The sequence below is a fragment of the Dermochelys coriacea genome, chromosome 13 (assembly GCF_009764565.3).
Source record: "Dermochelys coriacea isolate rDerCor1 chromosome 13, rDerCor1.pri.v4, whole genome shotgun sequence".
NCBI lineage: Eukaryota > Metazoa > Chordata > Testudines > Dermochelyidae > Dermochelys > Dermochelys coriacea.
Window position 1 is genome coordinate 8183964 of NC_050080.1, and position 22190 is coordinate 8206153.

The 22190-nt window shown below is 42.1% G+C and overlaps 1 long non-coding RNA gene across 1 annotated transcript; it reads left to right on the forward strand.

The window, feature by feature from the left end:
* The first annotated feature begins 1206 nt into the window (after nucleotides 1–1206).
* Nucleotides 1207–19746, forward strand: LOC122456417. The gene is made up of 4 exons (XR_006275335.1): nucleotides 1207–1327; nucleotides 13780–13783; nucleotides 16583–16587; nucleotides 19735–19746. It is a non-coding gene; the product is annotated as an uncharacterized LOC122456417 (long non-coding RNA).
* The last annotated feature ends 2444 nt before the right edge of the window (nucleotides 19747–22190 follow it).

The following is a 22190-nucleotide window of genomic DNA, read 5'->3' on the forward strand; positions in this document are numbered from 1 at the left end:
GTGAGTCCTGGGCAGTATGATTCTTGGTAACTAATGCACCTGGCTTTATATGATAGAAGCATAGAAATGTAGGACTGGAAGGGATCTCAAAAGATCATCAAGTCCGTCCCCCTGTGCTGAGGCAGGACCAAGTAAACCTAGACCATCCCTGACAGGTGTTTGTCCAACCTGTCCTTAAAAACCTCCAAAGATGAGGATTTCACAACCTCACTCAGAAGCCTATTTCAGAGCTTAACTACCCTTATAGTTAGGTTAGATATTCGGAAAAACTTTCTAACTCTCCCTTGCTGCAGATTAAGATAATTATTTCTTATCCTACCTTCAGTAGACATAAAGAACAATTGATCATCCTCCTCTTTATAACAGTCCTTAACATACCAGAAGACAGTTATCACGTCCTTTCTCCAATCCTCTTTTCTCAAGAATAAACATTCCCAGTTTAACCTTTCCTCATGGGTCAGGTTCTCTAAACTTTTTTATCATTTTTGTGGTTCTCCTCTGGATTCTCTCCAATTTATTTACATCTTTCCTATAGTGAGGCTCCCAGAATTGGACACAGTACTCCAGCTGAGGCCTCTCCAATGCTGAGTAGAGCAGGACAATTACCTCCCATGTCTTACAACTGATACTCCTTTCTTACAACTGCATCACTTTGTTGACTCAGATACAATTTGTGATCCATTATAACCCCCAGATCCTTGTCAGCAGTACTAGCACCCATTTTCTACTTGTGCATTTGATTTTTCCTTCCTAAGTGTAGTTCTTTACACTTGCCTTTATTGAATTTCATCTTGTTGATTTCAGACAAATTCTCTAATTTGTCAAGGTCATTTTGACTTCTAATCCTTTGCTCCAAAGTGGTTGCAACCCCTCCCATCTTGGCATCATCCGCACATTTTATAAACATATTCTCTACTCTGTTATCCAAGTCATTAATGAAAATATTGAATAGTACCAGATCTAGTACTGACCCCTACAGGAACCACAAGATATGCCCTCTCAGTTTGACAACAAACCATTGAGAACTACTCTTTAAGTGTGATCATTCAATCAACTGTGCACCCACATATAGTAATTTCATCTTGGACCACATTTCCCTAGTTTTTTTATGAGAATGTCATGTGGGATTGTGCCAAAATCAAGATATATCACATCTAACTGCTTATCCCCACCACCTCACATCCATTAGGCCAGTAACCTTGTCAAAGAAGGAAATTAGATTGGTTTGGCATGCTTTATCCTTGACAAATACATGTTGGCTATTACTGATAACCCTGTTGTCCTCAAGGTGCTTACAAATTGATTGTTTAATAATTTGTTCCAGTATGTTTCCAGGTATTAAAGTTAGGCTGACTGGTCTATAATTCCCTGGTCATCTTTGTACCCCTTTTTAAATCTTGCTGGTCCTCCATGAGTTCTCAAAAATAATTGCTAATGGTCAAAGATTGTTTCAGCTAGTTCTATAAGTACCCTAGGATGAACTTCATCAGGCCCTTCTGACTTGAATATATCTAATTTATCTAAATATTCTTTAACATTTTCTTCCTCAGTTTTGGCTGGAGGGGCATACGAATGTTTAGCTTATCTGGCACATAAAAACCTTGCAATGACGGCTACAAAAGTGCCATGCAAACGCCTGTTCTCACTTTCTGGTGACATTGTAAATAAGTAGAGGGCAGCATTATCTCCTGTAAATGTCAACAAACTTGTTTGTCTTAGCAATTGGCTGAACAAGAAGTAGGACTGTGTGGACTTGTAGGCTCTGAAGTTTTACATTGTTTTGTTTTTTGAGTGCAGTTATGTAACAAAAAAAATCTATATTTGTAAGTTGCAGTTTCATGACAAAGAAATTGCACTAAAGTACTTGTATGAGGTGATTGAAAAATACTTTCTTTTGTTTATCATTTTTACAGTGCAAATATTTGTAATCAAAAATAATATACACTTTGATTTCAATTACAACACAGAATACAATGCATATGAAAATGTAGAAAAACATCCCAAATATTTAATAAATTTCAATTGTTGTTCTATTGTTTAACAGTGCGAGTCAAACCGCGATGAATTGCAATACATTTTTTTAATTGTGATTAAATTTTTTTGAGTTAATCGTGTGAGTTAACTGTGATTAATTGACAGCCCTAGTATCCACACAATATGCAATAGGATATGAAAAGCAATACTTACAAAAAATGTTAACGCTGTCTAAAACATTTTAAAAATATTCTTTCTATAAAATACATGGCACATAGAGATTATTTTATTCAGAGTGATCCAAATGACTCCCTCATCATTTTGCCACATATGAGTAAAGTGGCCATCCTGTGCCTAGTCCAATACAATACTTATATAATGCCATACCACTATATATATTCTCTTCCTCTCCCCCCATATAGAGACAACTACAGTATTTTTATTTTCATTATGTATAAGTGGTAGAAGAACCTATAAGTCGGAGTTCAGCAAACTGTCAGAACCCAAACCCTTGGTAATGTTTTGGCACCGTGACCCATGTAAAATTTTGTTTGCTGAACTGGGTGTAACCTGTACACTGCAGCTACATCTAAGAAATAAATCAGAGTATGAGACATGGGTAAAACAGACTTTACTGGGGATACACTCATTAGTTAAAAGAATTGCAACATAGTTGATGAAAAACCTTTCTCTAAGAGCTAACAACGTATTCAGGGGTTCTCAAGCACCTTAACTATGGACCACATCTTAATAGGAAGATTGTCTTATGGACAACCATTCCCATTCATGGTTGGGTAGACCAATTCCTTTTTTTCTGGTGATCAAATAACATCCCTAGGACAACTACAGTGATTGCTTCATGGGAGATAAAATTAGGAAAACATTTGATGTATTTAACTTCCTTTAATGTAACTTAGCTACTGGAAGCAAGATGGAGGCACCAATACCTTGTGACCAGTCAGCTCCCCACAACAGGGAGATCTACAAACCACAATTTGGGAATCACTGGCCTGTACTTTCAGTTAAACAGAACTAGCAGGATCCCTATTTTAACAGCACCAGCTGTTAGCTCTGCAAAATGGTACAGAATTAACCCACTCTGTTGATTTGGCCTCCACACTGGGAAGAGGTGATGAGCTAGCTCTTTCTGGTGATCCATTTCCCATACAGCCATCGTTCTGGAGATGAAGACCTAGGCCAGGATTTTCTTTGCTAGTTTCTCCCCTTTCCATCTATATTCCTGTTCCTATCATTCAGAAAACTCACCTAGTCCATCCATCAGGGCATCTGCCCATGCAGGCTGCTCCTGGGCTTCCAGATCCCTACCCCATTCCTGGGACTCCACCATGAACTCCTACACTGTTGTCCCCCTGTCTCCTTTCTGTATGTGCGTCCACCCTGGTTCAGGATTGCTAGGTATGATTTGCTCGCACCAGCGCCGTTCCATTAATTTCAGTGGAGTCACTGCTGTTTTACACTGGTGTAAATGAGGGTAGCATCAGGCCTCCAGGAACTTGCTTAATCTGTTTGGTGCCAGCTCAGGAATTGCCATAATATTAACACAACTATAGAGCAAACTATGTTCAATAAATCAAAATTTTAATTCATGTGCATATAACTTCAGCAGCCCTCTCGTACCCTTATGCAAGGAAGCAAGGAATGGCTAGAACCAAGCTATTATCAGACTACATGCACTGTGAGTGAGCAGAACCCAGGGTAAAATGCATTGCTAGTCACATTACAGAGACAATATAAAACTTAAGTAATGTTAGTCTTCACAGAGAGATTTAATGGACTGAGCATCTCAAAAGGCAGGTAGCAACATTCATGTTCAGTGCTCATCTTACTGAAAAAAAAAGGCATGATCGTAAAATAAAAGGTAATGGGGAAAAAACAGCCTTTCCAAACTAAAACCTAATTTGACCAGCGTCAGGAATAGCATCTGGTTCAAGAATTCACAACCCAGAAAGTATTGTCCCCTCAATCAAAATAAAGCCGCATTTGTTAGAATTGTTTGACCAGCTTCTATCTCACTTACACCTGTGTAAATTGGGAGTAACCATTTTAAACTGATGCAACTCATTAAGCTAGATGACTCTTAGTTACATAGGTGTAAATCTAATATTGACTAACTCCATTGATTTCAATGGAACTACAGCAGACTGACCCCATTGTAACCAGTACCAGAGTATGACCCAATGCAGTTGCACTAGCTTAAAACAGTAGTGAGATCAGAATCACTTTTTCACCTTTCAAAATATTAATTTGCAAAGTTACGGAGTAATCTTAATGCACCCTCCGAAATAAGAGACATTCGCATGCACAGAAATGAGCTCATTCTTACATTTACCTCCACTGTTACTTTTCTAAACACTCGGGAACCTTTGGCTCAACTTTACTGCAATAACAGGAAGAGTAATGTCAAAAATAAGAACAATGGGAGAATATTTGATCAAACACCCAAAGGGCCTACAAATTGTTTGTCCATTTTTTAATGTTCTTTAGTCACTAATTTGACACCTCTTCACTTCCTGCACTGCCAGCTCTGGCATCGCTTTCTCTCGGGTGATATTTAATCTGGGTGGCGAACGTTTGGCCTGAATTTGTTTTGCATCTAATCTGTGGGTGGCATAAGGGCAGTTTGCCAGGAATGGAGACATTTTTAGCCTTTCCATGCCAAAGAGGGGAACAGAATTTCAATACTGAGCCTGCTTATCTCTTCCCATGACGCCTTTTATCGGGTAGCCCTGCCGCACCCTGACTTTAGAAGATGTCTCTGCATCACATAGCCCAGCCAAAGGGGTTCTGTGGTTAACCCTCTGCAGGGCCAGGAACTCAGGGATGGCTCCATTGTTCGCGACCGTCCAGAGGTGCTATTGGTTTGGGCACGTTGATTTAGTTGAGAAGGATTCTGAGAAACAAAAAGGCACCCAAAACAGCACAGACTGTAAGGGCTAAATTCTGTCCTCAGCTACAGCCCTGTAACCCTGCTGACTGCAGAGAATGAGCATGGGGATGGAACTGAAAATAGAATTCAGCCTCCAGGCTACTGCTATACACCAAAAGCTTGTGTTCACCAAGGTGCAGAGGAGGCATACAACCACTGAACTACTTTAACAGTCAAGCAAAACAACATAGGCCCATATTTTTGTCTAGTGGGAGCCACATATTTCCGACAAGCCCTACACTGGCCACACTTTGCAGCACCCTGGATCAGATAGGCAGCGCAGCCAGGGAAAGGGGGATTGGTCAGAGTCCTTGCACTCTAGTGAGTATGTCAGCTTGCATAATAGCCTATTGGGGACTGGTACAACAGCACAAAGGCTGCTCTAACTTGTTCTGGGTTAGACCAAAGCATCCCCCAGCCAGTGTCAGAGTTAAAGAGCTGCTAAGTGTCTCAAAGACTATGTCTACACTGCAAATAAAAACCCACGGCTGGCTTGTATCAGCTGACTCAGACTCCCAGGGCTTAGGCTGCAGGGCTGTTTAATTGCAGCGTAGACTTCCAAGATTGGGCTGTAGCCCAAAGTCTGGGACCCTCCCACTTTGCAGGGTCCTAGAGCCTGAACTCCAGCCAAGCCCAGAAGTCTACACTGCAATTAAACAGTCCCTTAGCCCAAGCCCTGTGAGCCCAAGTCAGCTGGCATGGTTCAGCCACAGGTGTCTAATTGCAGTGTAGACAAACTCTCAAGGACCTTGTCCCCTTCCCCCTTCAGTTGTCCCAAGGGGAGCTCATCCACATCTGATGTTTGAGTCAGATTTTGTGTGTGAAGATGGGTGGAGGGAGAATTTTTGAGTGTCACCCTGTCATAAGTGGAACATTCTGCTCTACAGAACAGGAGGGACTATTAGAAACCAGACAAGGATATTCTCAACAACCTCCCGAATGGCTCTGGTTTGTTCCAAATAGAGCTCCGGTTTTAATGTTGTGCCATGTGGGATGTTTTCTCCTAGCCATTAGTATTCATTTAATTGTGGGGTGTTGAAGTGCTATTAATCACACACTTTGACAGCTAGGCCGGAGCCTAATGGTGGGCTGAGAGGAACTGCTTTGGTTGGTCATTGACATGGAGTCGGAACCAGGAAAGGTTACACAGATGACTAAGCCCTTGTTTACCAGTCAACTCTCATTTGCCAGCTTAGGGTACCAGTCTGGCATTCATTCCCTACACACTCAAAACTCTCACTAAAGGAATGAAGCCAATGGGAGTTCAGGGTGCAGGAGGAATGCAAAATCAGTCTTCTGAAGAGACATGTGGATAGAGACCCCAGCAACACTTCTCCCCTTAGATCTCAGGCCTGTTTTTTTGTGGGATGAGTACACATTCAGTAGGGTGTTTGTAGATACTAAAGCATAAAACAACACCGTGGGCTTGATTCTCCTCCCAGACAGATGTAAATCAGGCATAATTCCACTGAAGACAGCACTCACTTACACCACACATGGTACCAACTTTTGGGTCAGACCTTCAGCTGGTATAAATTATTATCTTCCTTGTTATGCAATTATTCTGTAAGTAATTATTATGATGGGTGAGATCCTGGCTGCATTGAAGACAACGGGTGTTTGGCTATTTACTTCAGTGGAGCCACAATTGCATCCTATGTGATTAATTTACATGTGAAGGAAGAAAGGTTTCTCGTTACAAATAGGCACCTAATTCCAAGTGTTTGGATCATCTTTCGGTTGTTCTTAATGTTTTCTCACCCATTGCCCTGCAGGGTGGTTTTGCCTTCAGATACGAACTAGAATGAAACGTGTTAAGTGTTCCATGCACTGACAGCGAAGCATGTACTTTCAATAAGGTGACCTTTGCTTGAGATAAAGGAAGAAAAGAAAGCATTGTCTCCATGAGAGAAAATGCAGCGTTTCTCTCCCTTCCTCTCTCTTTGTAAGATCCTCCATCTTGAACTGACTCTCAGTCCTGATTCCCCACCCCCAGGATCAAGATTCCCTCAGATTTTCAGTTTTTATATTGCCACCCATCACTTCATGTCTGAGCATCTTCCATATAAACTACAGCAATAGCAAAGTCCCTGGAGGACTTTATGGGCTCTCTGGCACTCCTTCCTTTTTAGGGTAAAAACTCTCCTTGGGGTAGGTTTTTGGTTTAGTTTGATCAGTAGTAGTTTGGAGGAAGAAGGGGATCTCAAGTGTTGCAAGTGTCATTTTTATGGTGGAAAGGCTTCTGAAGGTAAAATAAGCAGAAAACAAAATCAAAGTCTCTCCCCTATGTCTAAGTAGCTACGTACACCATAGAATGCAAAATGATTTCAGAGGCATTATTTATCTCTGGCATAAATGTTTGCAAAGGGGAAGAATGGGTTTTGGTCTCAAACCAATATTAAAATGCCTGCTCCCTGGTACTGTAAGAAATCAAGAGGATCTGTGTCGCTAAGGAAGTGCTAGAGATTGAAAGATAGACTCTCTTTAAAAAAAAACATATAGCAACACACAGGATTTTAAAGGGAAAAAGTAGTCAGGAATAATGTTAATTATTTAAGGGCACTAAATTATATGCCAAGAATTTTGTCCATCTGACAAAAGTTTCAATCAATTGTTTCTGCCTTTTCACTGACACTGATTTCCACTCCCAGGCCATTAGATTAGTCTAAGGGTCTGTTTACACTGCAAGTGAGCACCTGTGGCTGGCCCATGTCAGCTGACTCAGACTTGTAGGGCTCAGGCTGTAGGCTTGTTTAATTGCAATGCGTTCAGGCTTGGGCTGGAGCCCATGCTCTGGGATCCTGCGAGGGGGCAGGATCCCACACCCTGGGGTCCAGCCTGAGCCCAAACATCTACACTGCAATTAAACAGCCCACAGCCTGAGCCCAAGTCAGCTAACATGGGCCAGCCACAGGTGTTTAACTGCAGTGTAGACAGACTCTTAGGGATCTTCCATAGGGTGTGGACTGGGATGTCTTTCTGCAAAGCTTTTAGCCTCATGTGTGCTCTTCAGCATAGAGCAGGAAAAGGGAAAGACTCTAGAACTGAGTGCAACCTTCACTCACATTAGTGAACACAATCACACGTATTGTCCCATTGACTTTGTGCCTCTATGTCAGCGCTCACCTATGTGAGTGTGGCACAAGCAGGCACTTCAGCAACCAATTAGGGGCCAAATCCTGTTGCCCTTTTGCTCTTGCAAACAGTCCTTACTCATGTGTAGGTCCTTTACTGGCAGGAGTAACAAGCACAAGATCAGACCCTAAAACTTTACCTGAACAGCTCCAGTTCAACTTCTCAGGTGCTGTATTCCAGTCCCTCTCAATGCACAATACATAAACCTTCAGGGCCCAGATCGGGAGCCCCATTATCTCTGCATTGTAGACATGTTGTGGGCAACTGCCAGTCCTGTGTAGTCACTAGAGTTGCACCTGTTTTTACTAAGTCTGAAGTTAGACCTTTATCTCACATGCATGACCAAATCCTGGCCTTCCTCAAACCCTGGCCAACTTTAATGAAGCCAGTGGGGTTGCTGAGAAGATAAATCAGGCTAGATCAAAGCTAGCTGGGCTATGTCTACACATGCTGCAATCACACATGGGGGGAGAGGGATTGCTCAGTGGTTTGAGCCTTTGCCTGCTAAACCCAGGGTTGTGAGTTCAATCCTTGAGGGGGCCATTTAGGCATCTGGGGCAAAAATTGGGGATTGGTCCTGCTTTGAGCAGGGGGTTGGACTAGATGACCTCCTGAGGTCCCTTCCAACCCTGATATTCTATGATTCACACCTTCCGATTGCAGTGTAGACATACCCTCAATTTCGGCCAAATCCTGCTCAGTTACATAGGTACTGCCCCATTATCTGCAATGAGATTGCACATGTGTCAGTGAGGGCCGAATCCATTTCTACAATTGCAGAGCTGCGACGCCACTCTTAAGACTTAACATTTCCAAAGGTGTCGGGTTAACATGACATATAACAGACCATTTGACAATTAAACAATGTGCCATCTACCCATATAAACTAAACAAGCTACAGGAAAATTTATCAGGAAACTTCATCATTATTCTGCACATCCCTCCCCTCACACACACACACACACACACACACACACATATCCACCGCCATTCTAGGCTAGACACCCTTCCTCAAGGAGCTGTAGAGCAGAGATTCCTCCTTTGGCAACTAGCGAATGGTTAATCATTTTCACCTACTTTGAATGCCCCAGTCCAGTGGAGCTAAATGCAGGATTTCATATAGCACTAAATCAGATACTTCTTGAGCAGATGTCCACAATGGTTAAATGACACACTTTTCTTAGAGCTACTCCGTTGCCTTTTCTATTCTCTCTAAGGACATTAAAAAATTTTGTTGAAAAAGTAAATGTCACAGAAAATTTCAAATGCATCAAAAAAAGAATTTCTTGAAATTTTTTGTGATGTACACTTTTTTTTTCCAGAATCAAAGTTGGGGGAGTAGATGTAAAGATATCTTAAAGTTGCCATTGTACCTCCATTCCCTTCTGAACTGTGCCAACTCTACACAGACACAGACACAGTCACAGACACAGTCCAGACTGGGCTATTGACTTCATTATTGTTATTCCTGATTTATGTTGGTGTACGTGGTGGGTGAATCAGGCCTATAAGAAGTGAATGCAGCTGTTCCTGATGAGATTTAAAAAGAGTGCAAATTCCAAGCCAGTTTAAAATGAAATGAAAAAATACCATCTTGCGGTTTAGCAGCAACTTTTATCCTTCAACCTCTAAATGGTTCACAAAGAGTAACTAACTGCCCCTGCAAGATAGGTCAGTATTAAAGTCCCTGTTCTCCAGATGGGGAAACTGAGGCACGGAGCAGTGACATGACTTGCCTGTGGTCACACAGCAGCAGGCCTAAAGCAAAGTCAGAGCTAAAACCCAGATCTCTTGACTCCTCCTAGACATCAAGAACATTTATTCCTTTAGGATTTCTGCATTCCTATGTGAGTTGTTCTGAATGAGGAAAGTATAGAGAAATTATTTCTGGCTCCAAAGGCTGTTAGTTATAAAGAGGGGGGAAAGATCATTCATAAAGGAGAGAACTCCACCGTATGCAGACATATATTAATAAGTAAACCATTTGTCTGATATGGACACAAGTGCAGTTTGCAGGTATTCGGCCATATTACACTTCAATCATACCAGTCTGCTTTATCTGTCAACCAAGTAACACAAACATTTATGAAACTACATTTTTAAGGCTTTTAAAGGTATATTTAAAATGTGTTTTCTTTGAAGTCTTATCTTTGCAAGCTCTCGTGTACTGATAAAAGCCATGTTTAGCTGCCTCTCAAGGAGCTAGCTTGAATACTGTCTGTTCAAGAGATATTTCATTCTCCTGGGTCAGAATGACAGGGAAGAGCATGCAGCAAGCAATGGGAAGCTGATAAATGTTGCCTTATAAGCAGTACTTATGTTGTTTCATGCAATGTGCTTTATGCTGGCTTTGCCATTGTTCCTTTGGAGTGGAATGGCTGTTCTTGCAAGAAGAGAAGTGACACTGTCAAGATTTGCTGGTATTATCTCTGCTGGCATAACCCATATTGTTCTTTGTAGAGTAGAACCCTCTCATAGTGAACTCGGACACAATGAGACTCTTTGTATGTATGTTTTACTTCTCTGGAAAGCACCGTGCACATCTATCATGCTGTCTAAATAATAGTATTTCTGGCCATGATGAACCTAGGAGATGGTGTATGGATCTGGATTGGGGTTCAGGCCACATCAGGACTCGGTTTGGGTTCAGGATCTAATCTAGAACAAAAGTGACACTGGCAGTTTATAATGAGAATTAAATTTCAGCATGATTTCAGCATGAAATGAAATAATTTCAGCATATTGCAATGTGCAAACTGTAACTTGGGTTACAGTGAATCTCCACTGATAGTTAAATGGCTTTGTGAAATACATGACTTCACTGTCTCCATGGTGTATTTCCACACTTTCCCCCTCCATTTAAAATAAAGACAATATCAATAACCAATTGCTCACGAATAACCCTATAATAGCAAGCATACCCTAGGCATTATCCTGCTGTATATAGGCTTGACCCAAAGCCCATTGAAGTAAGTGGAAAGGCTCCGATTGATTGATTTCCGCAGGCCTCAGATCAGAGTATAAATATAGGCAAAACTTTAATGACACCAAAAGGAATTTTGCTAGCAACATAAACAGTACGGTCAAGCCCATGAGGAAAATTTATCAACAAAGCAGATTCCTCTTTTGAAATTTCCAAGGGAGTTTCTACAACAAGTGATAAATAAACCGGGGAACCATACCTTGTAATTGCCCCTTTAATTACAGGCAGCTCTGGACAGGTATCAGTTTTGTTCATTTGGTGAAAAACAACTCTGGTAAGGTGCAAATATCCTAGACTTAGCACCCTTTTCCCCTTCTGGGGCCCTCCCTGACTCCCTATAATACTATCTTATTAGTGACCTCCACCCTGACCCAGAATACAGAACTCTTCTCTGAAAAGCAGCCATATTCTTTCAACTTGGAGCTCAGTTACCCTTTTGTAGTTACTTTCCTTCATTTTCTTCCCCAAAGTCACTGGGTACAACTTGTCTGAACATATGCCGAACCTGATAAGCCTTTGGCAGGTTCACGAATAAATTGCTTTAATAAAAAAGAAAGCTATTTTGTAAGGAGATGCAGGTGGGTGTGGGGGGAGCAAGATGCAAATGTGAAAATAATATACAGGCAAGGGATCATGTGATCAGTGTGGCAGTTGAGGTGTTAGGAACTCAAACAAAACATAAATTTCCCCAGCCTGAGCAATCAGGCCAGACATCGGAGATGAAGGCGATTGCTAAAGCCTTTCACCTTGAGGTTTTATTTGCGTATTCGTTTCTTTAAAGACAACAAAGAATGGACACATTTCCTATCAGATAGCACAAAAGACTTATTAACAATAATTTGACAACTGCACAGAAGGCGAGAAAGATGGATCAGGCTTCGTACAAGGACAGAAGAGAAGTGATACAAAAGCAGCTCCAAGGGCCAGACACTGGCACCAGTTCAGGTGTTTCTTGAGAGGAGGGGACAAATTCCAGTTCCCAAGATGAATCCCCATCAGGGACCCCATTCCAGTCCCGGCTCATCATGGGCCTGTCTTGGCTGGGGAGTCCTTCCTGCTCTCTTACTCACACAGCACATGAGCTGGTACTGCCAGTACTTGAGTTCTCAGCAGACTCCCCTGTGCTCTGCCATACAGAAGAAGACTCCCCTTGCACCAGAATGCAACACCATTTGGCCCAGGTGTCACTCCATCGGGATTGGAAGGGCAGCCGGGCCAGATTTCAGTGGCTTTGTGATCCCGTGCATACACCTGGTCACAACTCCACACACTGAAATTTGGCCTGGCCTCCCCTTCATCTGTACAGCAAGGTGGCCAGGTTAGATTTCAGTGGCGTTGTGACCACGCAGCCAGAGTGGTGCTCTGGACCTCTCCATCAGTAGCCATACTGATTTAGTATGGAACCACTGCTTAAAAGTGGTCAGACCGTGACCCCCTGGCTCTGCAGTCTGGGGAACATTGAGCAAATGCAAAAATCTTTGTGGGAGGGAGCGTTGGCCTCCCCTCAGAACCTAATTGGTGCCCCTGGGGCCAGACCATGACTCTTGCCGCATGTTCATGTCAAGGGAATTTTAAACCCCTCCATTACTCATCTGTGCTTGCTACCCATATTGCAGATAGAAGCACAGTGGGGGAGAACAGTCTCCAGAAGGCTACTTCTCCTTCCCATACATTGGTGGATAAGGAGAGGGCAGAGCCTTGGCTCCACTTCCCCGCACCAATACGCCAGCCAGCCAGCACAGAGGGAGGAATAAGCTGTACCAGGAAAAGGGCTGGCCCATGGGTGAGGCTCTGAGGAGCAAGGGGTAAACAGAACTAGACTGTGACTCAGAGTCATAATTCAGACCCTGATGGGCTCCTGGGGCAGCACAGCTACAAACTGCCTTTACTAAGGGCAGATTGTAAATTTCCAGTCTAACCCTGTGTAGTTTACAAGGGTTTCTTGGTGTATCTGGGCAAAGACAAACTGGTATAATATATGCAGAAGACCCTAAGGGCCCAGCTGACAGCACTGCATAGTAGAACCACGTGCACGGCTGGATATGGCTATATAGACTTAGGCCTACTTTAATAGAGAAGCTTAGAAATAATATTTAATACTTTTCATCTTCAAAATGAACTAACCCATGTGAGAGAGCTAAGTGAATACTGTAACAAACTGTCTAGTGTGTATGTTCTTCTACCCTCTACTGGATGGAATCTAAGCTGCTCAACTGTTTGTCATAGGCAAAATCGTGTTGTTTCCTGATGAAGATTCTTCTGTAGCTGAAGTGATAAGGGCTTGTGCTTTTGAAGAAGGAAGGTTTCAGGTACAATTCTTCAGTGCCACTATGAAATTCTGAGTGGCCGTTCTGTACTATAGCAAAGTGAAGTCATAGGCAGGCAGCCATCCATTTCTTACCACATTATTCTGCCTATTCAACAAATAGAGCGCAGAGCAGAGGTTAAGAAAGTTGCCCAAGACCATAGAAGTAATCAGTGTTAAACGTTATTTAGGAGGCAAATATAATTAACCCGCACGTCAGCAAATGAGGATTTTCCTATCTTGTGTTTCACTGGGTGGGTATGTTGTTACTTAGTGTCCTGCTAGGGAGTTGCGTGCCTGGAGTTCCTGAGAAACTGGTCAAAACTAGTTTTCTCTCCCTGTCTCAACTTGTTCATGCAATTGATTTAATCTCTTCTAATAAAGTATTTGTTATTATTCCAATATGCCTCTGTCTTCCAAAGACAGTGCAACCAGCTTCGTACCCTGCAAAATCCAGCTTGCTCTTTCTAGGTGCTCAAGTTCCTCAATGGAAATCTTTCTGATGCACTGACAGCAGTCATTAGTAAATCGCAGGAAGTCTGGTATGAGAGTACAGTAGTGAGATACTGTTAAACACCTCCTGGTACCTCCTGGGGAACATCAAAAACTTCAGGATAACTTTGCTGTTATAGTATATATTTATTTTTTCCCTCTCTTCTCTTTTTACTACACACATTTGTATGAAATCTGGATCTTTGTTTTTGTCATCACTTCCTCCCATTTATTACTCTCCTTAAGCTATAATCATATTCTGTTAATTTCCAGAGCAACATATTTGGCCAGATTTTCAGAAGAGCTCAGCATTAATAAGCAGAGCAAGCTGTTTTGAAAATCTGGCTCACACTGGTAGAAGCAGGTGAACTCTAGAAAGCAACAGTGTCAAGAAAACTTAAAATCTGATTTTGTAAAAACAAGCTTTGACAAAGCGTAACCTGAACAGACATTTTTTCATTGCTATTTTACATTGCAATGGAAAAGAAATGGACCCAATTTTCACACGTGTGTGTATGTACAAACTCCAGTATCTGTGTATAAATCCTGATTTGAAAGAAAAACACCCTGCTGCAGTGTTTGCAGTCCAAACATGGCAGCATCCTGCTAATGCCTGAGAAGTGGAAAACAAAATGGAGGCATGGTGAAACTGTTTCCATTTTCCAAACTCAGGGAAACACATATTAAAGTGAAAAGTAATGTACATCTTAGTAACTTAGAGAGTTGAACAAATTAGCAGCGAGCCAGAAAGCTACTTATTAGAAATGGTCCAAAAATGGGGGGGAGGAGGTGTTGAGGGACGGGGTAATGTTTGAAATAATTTTCACAATTTGTCCTCCATTTTTAATTGAATTTCAAATATCAATGAAAAAATTATTGAAATTTCAAATTTAAAAAAAAATGTGACCAGCTCTGTCTATCTGTCTTGCTCTCTGTCTAAGTGCAGCAGATCAGTCCACCAGGAAGTAATTGTTATTGTTATTTACTATTATTCATTTATTTATTAGTATTACTGTAGTGGCTGGAGTTTGTAAGCTAGGTCCCCACAATGCTAGATGCTATAGAAGAATCTAGTAAAAAGACGGGTTCCTGCCCTAGAGAGCTTAGAGTTGACCTGAGTTCTAGTCCCAGCTCTTCCAATGAGCTATGTTACCTTGAGCAATCAGGTGGAACAGATTGTTGAGTATAAGAGGTTCACACATCCTTGTAGGAGACCATTTAAAATTAAGCAGGCAATTAAGGATGAGCAGGCGGTAGGCTGTGTTACAAATTGTTGTAATGAGCCATCAAAGCAGTGCTTCTGTTAAATTCATGGTTTTTAATGTCCAGCAGAATTATGAATTTTAGTTCTCAAGCTTGCATTTTGACGACATTGTGCAGGTTTCCTTTGAGGATGAGGACTGAGAGGTCAGATATGGGTGACCGCTTTGTGAAAAGTGTTCGCCCATGGGATCTAGGGTGTTTTTGTCTTTCATCATTTTTCTGTGTGAGCTCATTCAAGAGCACAGTGATTGTCTGGTTTCACTCAGATACTTCTTGTTGGGGCAACACATAGCATATGTGAATCCCTTATGCTTAATAATCTGTCCCACCATGTATTTAGCTCAGACAGACACCCTGGTTACCTTCTCCAGACCTGAGCAAGGCCTTGCCCTCTGGAAAGGAGCTCGAAGCTTGTCCTTTCCACCAACAGAAGTTGGTCCAATAAAATATATTACCTCCCCCGCTTGTCTCTCAGAAATAATGTCAGTTGTAATGTTCTGCGTGTCTGTGTATTAGGGTAGTCATTGATAAGGAAACCTCTGTTTTAAACGTATATGTTTTAATCTGACAATGTCACTCTATGAAACAAATACATGGCTTTTTTCATATTTATTTAGCTCTGAGAAATGACACCTGTTGCCTTGAATCTAAATATTAAATTGTTTGCTCATTGGGGACAGCATTTTTCCCTGTTCCATTACATATTTTGCTGTGATTTCATAAATCTGGCCCCACTCCTCCACACACTTTATTATCTGAGCAGTCCCATTGAAATCAATGATTGCTCATGGTAGTAAAGTTAAGCATGTGAGTCAGTGTTTACAGCAGGGATCGGCAACCTTTGGCACGTGGGAAGCGGTGGCCAGCACATCCCTCACGCCGCACCACTTCCCGCAGCCCCCATTGGCTTGGAGTGGCGAACCGTGGCCAGTGGGAGCTGCGATCGCCCGAACCTGTGGACGCAGCAGGTAAACAAACCGGCCCGGCCCGACAGGGGCTTACCCTGGCGGGCTGCATGCCAAAGATCCCTGGTTTACTGAATCAAGGCCTATAAGAAGACAAGCCTTATTTCACACCATCAGTATCTTTGGAATGGCTTCCTCCAACCCAGATAAATTGCTGCCTGTTTTCATGTAAGTATCTTCCAGTAACAGAAAACCAGTGGAATAGAAATACAGGATATGTACAAAGGTACACAAAATGGTTTCTAAATCAGGATTTTTAACACAAGATTTGGAGGATGTCCATAAAGGTCTTTAAAAGGTTAAAAAACTCATTCCTGCCTGCACCCTGTTTGACCCAGTGCCAGTCCCGCAGACTCAGGCATGCACTTTAAAATGAATATACAAGTGGCATACTACCAGGAAGCACTGTACAAATACAGGATGTCAGGCTTGTACGTGGGAGACATTAGTACCACGGCTCTTTTCTTTGCTGCTGTTGATATGTAAGAGTGATAAAATCTGGGAAAAAAGAAAAGGAGTACTTGTGGCACCTTAGAGACTAACAAATTTATTAGAGCATAAGCTTTCGTGAGCTACAGCTCACTTCATCGGATGAAGTGAGCTGTAGCTCACGAAAGCTTATGCTCTAATAAATTTGTTAGTCTCTAAGGTGCCACAAGTACTCCTTTTCTTTTTGCGAATACAGACTAACACGGCTGCTACTCTGAAACCTAAAATCTGGGAACAGGCTGACAGTACCATTGGTGTATTGTTCCTTTAAATATTGGTGCTTCTGTCGTAGCTTAGAAATCACCTCTGTTAGCTAGATGCAGCAGGCTACAATGAAGTTCCGATGAAGTGAGCTGTAGCCCACGAAAGCTTATGCTCAAATAAATTTGTTAGTCTCTAAGGTGCCACAAGTACTCCTTTTCTTTTTGCGAATACAAACTAACATGGTTGCTACTCTGAAACCTGAAATAAATGTGATGTTACTTAAAAGTTTATGGTGATGGTGAACAATTGGTTCATTTTGGCCTTTGCTCACCACATTCTTACAGGGCCTTTCCACCTTCACAATGCAGGAAAAAGGACCAAAAAGCCCCTCCACACTGGTACTTCAGGTGATCAAATGACATCCTGTATGGGTCCCACTGATTCTGATGCATGAAATGTCCTCAGACATCCATTCAAAGGGATCACAGATAACAGAATCAGTCTGGAGTAAAACGGAACACAAATTCTAAGCAGGAGCATACATACGCTGACATACACACGCTGAAGAGTCTTTTGGAGTAGCAGCCGTGTTAGTCTGTATTCGCAAAAAGAAAAGCAGTACTTGTGGCACCTTAGAGACTAACAAATTTATTAGAGCATAAGCTTTCGTGAGCTACAGCTCACTTCATCGGATGCATCCGATGAAGTGAGCTGTAGCTCACGAAAGCTTATGCTCTAATAAATTTGTTAGTCTCTAAGGTGCCACAAGTACTGCTTTTCTTTTTGAAGAGTCTTTGTTAATCTTGTTTGGAACCTGAGCTAAATTGTCAAGGCTCTGCCTTTGCCCAGTATAGATCCCATTCATGGGCAGAGATGAGAGAATTCTCGGGATCATTCTTGAATGTCGAGAGTTGCAGTCCATTGTTTGCACTGTGGTTTGTTTTTTAAAGTTGGCTAGCAACCTCTGGTGGATGGTACTTGTAATATACAACCATATACCAACCACTGAAAACAACAGAGCTCTTGGGATATGATAATCTGAATGAGAGAGATTTTAATCACTTCATTGTGAAATCCTTCTGTTTTATTCTATACAGGTTCTCATACCGCCCTCATCCCAATAGCATCTGAGCACCATGGAGATGTGCATTAACTGACGTGACTAACATCTGCTATGTGTGGTTTGTTCTTTCCTCTCTACCTCTCCCTAGGGGGAGAATTGTGTGTGTAGTGTGCAGTGTTTTGTTTTGGTAGGATTTATGGAGGATTACAAAATCCTTCATCCCAAGAGGAAGAGGCTATGAAAAGGATCTAAAGCTTATTCATAGGTTTCAGAGTAGCAGCCGTGTTGGTCTGTATTCGCAAAAAGAAAAGGAGTACTTGTGGCACCTTAGAGACTAACAAATGTATTTGAGCATAAGCTTTCGTGAGCTACAGCTCACTTCATAATACTGTCAGTAGCTCTTTTCATGCTGAAGGAACCCCAAATACTTTACAGTTATACACATCTAGCCCCTTTGAAATATAGCCACCTCCAAAATGGAGAGAAACTGACACACAACACACCAAACAACAGTGGAGGGAGGGAAATTTTAGCCAACAAGACACCTGTTTTACAAAAAGTGCCGCAGAGTCTTTAATATCTAAGCATCCCAGAGCAAGCCCCTGAGTTGCAATCTGATCTGAAAGTCCTGATGGTAGGGAGGAGCGTAGGTGAGTTTGTCGTACCTCCACCTCTGGGCTATGCTGGTTCAAAGAGCTCACCAGCACTTCCCGCCCCCCCCCAAGCAAACTGGATGGTATTCATTCTCCTTAGCTCTGAAGGATGGCTGAGCCAGCCCCACTAGAGTTTTATCCTGTGGTCTCAGGAAGACATTGGGCATTATTCTGATCTGAAGATGTCAATCAGGAGAGTAACTATTGGATTTGATGACGCTACAGCAGTGTAATTGAGATCAGAATCAGACCCTGTAATAAGTGTTTTGTACCTGAAGCTTAGACCATGCAATCATGGAAGGTCTATAGAGTATATGTCGCTATGCTGCCATGGGAGAGCGAACACAATTTGGAGAGGGGAGTAGTGCTTCCCTTCGAACTTGGGCATCTAAGGGATTCCCTTCTGACATTCCTGGGGTGCTATTTAGTGGGTTCTGAGGAGAGATTTGAAGGAGAAGAGATGGGGCTTGATCCATGGGACGTCTGAGGCTCCTGTTCCAATAGCTTTGATTTTAAAATATCCGTTATGTTCAGGCCTTTCGACCAGGATAGGAGCCAATGTCTTCAGATTGGTTTGGTTGAATTTAAACAGATTTAGGTGCAGCAGTTTCTTCCCATTGAGGGTCCCAGTTTCCACAATGAGGTGCAGCATAGCCTAGTAAATTTGAAATGTGGGAATTTTTTTTTTAATTCCCACTGACATGGTGGACATTAAGGGCCCCTTCATGGCCATTAAGTTTATGATGTCAATAAAACTCGTGGAGCCCATGCTGACATGGTCTTTGATGATTGATGGCCTATAGAAATGTTTCTTAAACCTCCATTGAGATGCCTATTAACAAGAAAAAACAGAGCAAACTAACAAGAAATGCTACAGGAAGGCTGGGAGTCTGACTTCAAACCATGAAACAAAGACATTCGGATTTCTATTCCTTCATCTTTAATTCTACATTGTCCCTAATGAAGCAGGACAAGTGTGAACTGATTTAGACCAAATCCATATTTGTCATGTATTATTATTTGTAGTGTGGTAGTGGCTAGGGACCACAGTCATGGACCAGAACCCCATTGTGCTAGGCGTTGTACAAACACAGAACAAAAAGATGATCCCCCCGATCCAAAGAGCTGACAATCTAAGTGTAAGACAAGAGACAACAGGTGGATACAGACAGATAGACAGGGGAGCACAAGGAACCCATGCAATAATAATGCCTAATACTTAAACAGAACTCAGAGGGATAAGATGGGCTGGAAAACTTAGCTCTGCTGTCAGTAACGACACTGTAAATCCAAAGTGATTCTATTGGAAACAATTACACCAGTGTGACTATCAGCAGCATTTAGCCTTGGGTGTTAGTTTAGGGGTGGGGAGAGTTTCTATTTCATTTGACAGGTTTCAGAGTAGCAGCCGTGTTAGTCTGTATTCGCAAAAAGAAAAGGAGTACTTGTACTCACCTTAGAGACTAACAAATTTATTTGAGCATAAGCTCGATGAAGTGAACTGTAGCTCACAAAAGCTTGTGCTCAAATAAATTTGTTAGTCTCTAAAGTGCCACAAGTACTCCTGTTTCATTTGAGTTAGTCTGGAAATACTACCATCATCCTGGATGCTACAGTCCACTGTGTGCTCAGTGCATGATTATTCTCCTGTGCATTGTCTTTGTTTCTCATACCTCCTCGTCCCACACTCCCATACAGCAACATTCTCTGTATTTCCAACAGTAGTTTGACAGTCACATCAGCTGCTCTGTACCTTTCCTGTGTGGAGGAGAGAAGGTAGATCTTGCACCCTGTCCACTCACAGATTAGAGGCACGCAGTGAGTGCCACTAAAATCTCATTGCATTTACCTGTCTAGTAGTGCAGTATTTCCAATACTTGGAATGGGAAACAGAGACAAACACCTAAAAGATCTCTATCAAGCATTCTTACAACTACAATACCCATCTGCTGAAGTGAAGAAACAGATTGACAGAGCCAGAAGAGTACCCAGAAGTTACCTACTACAGGACAGGCCCAACAAAGAAAATAACAGTACGCCACTAGCATCACCTTCAGCCCCCAACTAACACCTCTCCAACGCATCATCAAGGATCTACAACCTATCCTGAAGGACGACCCATCACTCTCACAGATCTTGGGAGACAGGCCAGTCCTTGCTTACAGATAGCCCCCCAACCTGAAGCAAATACTCACCAGCAACCACACACCACACAACAAAACCGCTAACCCAGGAACCTATCCTTGCAACAAAGTCCGTTGCCAACTGTGTCCACATATCTATTCAGGGGACACCATCATAGGGCCTAATCACATCAGCCACACTATCAGAGGCTCGTTCACCTGCACATCTACCAATGTGATGTATGCCATCACGTACCAGCAATGCCCCTCTGCCATGTACATTGGCCAAACTGGAAAGTCTCTACGTAAAAGAATAAATGGACACAAATCAGACGTCAAGAATTATAACATTCAGAAACCAGTCGGAGAACACTTCAATCTCTTTCGTCACTCGATTACAGACCTAAAAGTGCCAATTCTTCAACAAAAAAACTTCAAAAATAGACTCCAATGAGAGACTGCTGAATTGGAATTAATTTGCAAACTGGATACAATTAACTTAGGCTTGAATAAAGACTGGGAGTGGATGTGTCATTACACAAAGTAAAACTATTTCCCCATGTTTATTTCCCCCCTACTGTTCCTCACACGTTCTTGTCAACTGCTGGAAATGGCCCACCTTGATTATCACTACAAAAGGTTCCCCCCTCACTCCCCCCCCCCCGCTCTCCTGCTGGTAATAGCTCACCTTACCTGATCACTCTTGTTACAGTAAAAAGAAAAGGAGTACTTGTGGCACCTTAGAGACTAACAAATTTTTTCATGAAGTTGACAGATTTCCACTCTATACGGCTAAATTCAGTGCCTTGCATAATGACAGGTTTCAGAGTAGCAGCCGTGTTAGTCTGTATTCGCAAAAAGAAAAGGAGTACTTGTGGCACCTTAGAGACTAACAAATAAGGTGCCACAAGTACTCCTTTTCTTTTTGCGAATACAGACTAACACGGCTGCTACTCTGAATCTTGTTACAGTGTGTATGTTAACACCCATTGTTTCATGTTCTCTGTTTATATAAATCTCCCCAGTGTATTTTCCACTGAATGCATCCGATGAAGTGAGCTGTAGCTCACGAAAGCTTATGCTCAAATAAATTTGTTAGTCTCTAAGGTGCCACAAGTCCTCCTTTTCTTTTTACAGATACCACAGTGACTGTCACTCTGTAGGCAGAAGAAGTCAAGATTTTAATAATGCCCACTATAACTGCCATCATGCTGCCAACCTTAAGAGACTCGACCTTTAGTTGGTGATGGCTATCTTGCAAACCTATGCTCCTAAAGGTTACCCCATAGCAGTTCCCACTAGAGTACTGCACTGGTCCAAGTAAAGATCTTTCTTCAGTGCAGTTGCCATTATTTACATTATTGGATTCATAAGCCCGGCATATTTCACTGTATCAGTCAATCGACCAGTAATTGACATATCCCTCAGCAAAATAAACTATCTGTAGGGAATGAGCAATGATTAAAGGAGCCAAAAGATGCTTTGTAGCTATTTGCTCTTTCGGAATGCTCCTGCGGAGCCCTGGATCAATAGTAATGATCCCTGAGTCACCTTGTTATGTACCGCCCTTGCACAAAGAGTAAGTGAAGAGTTC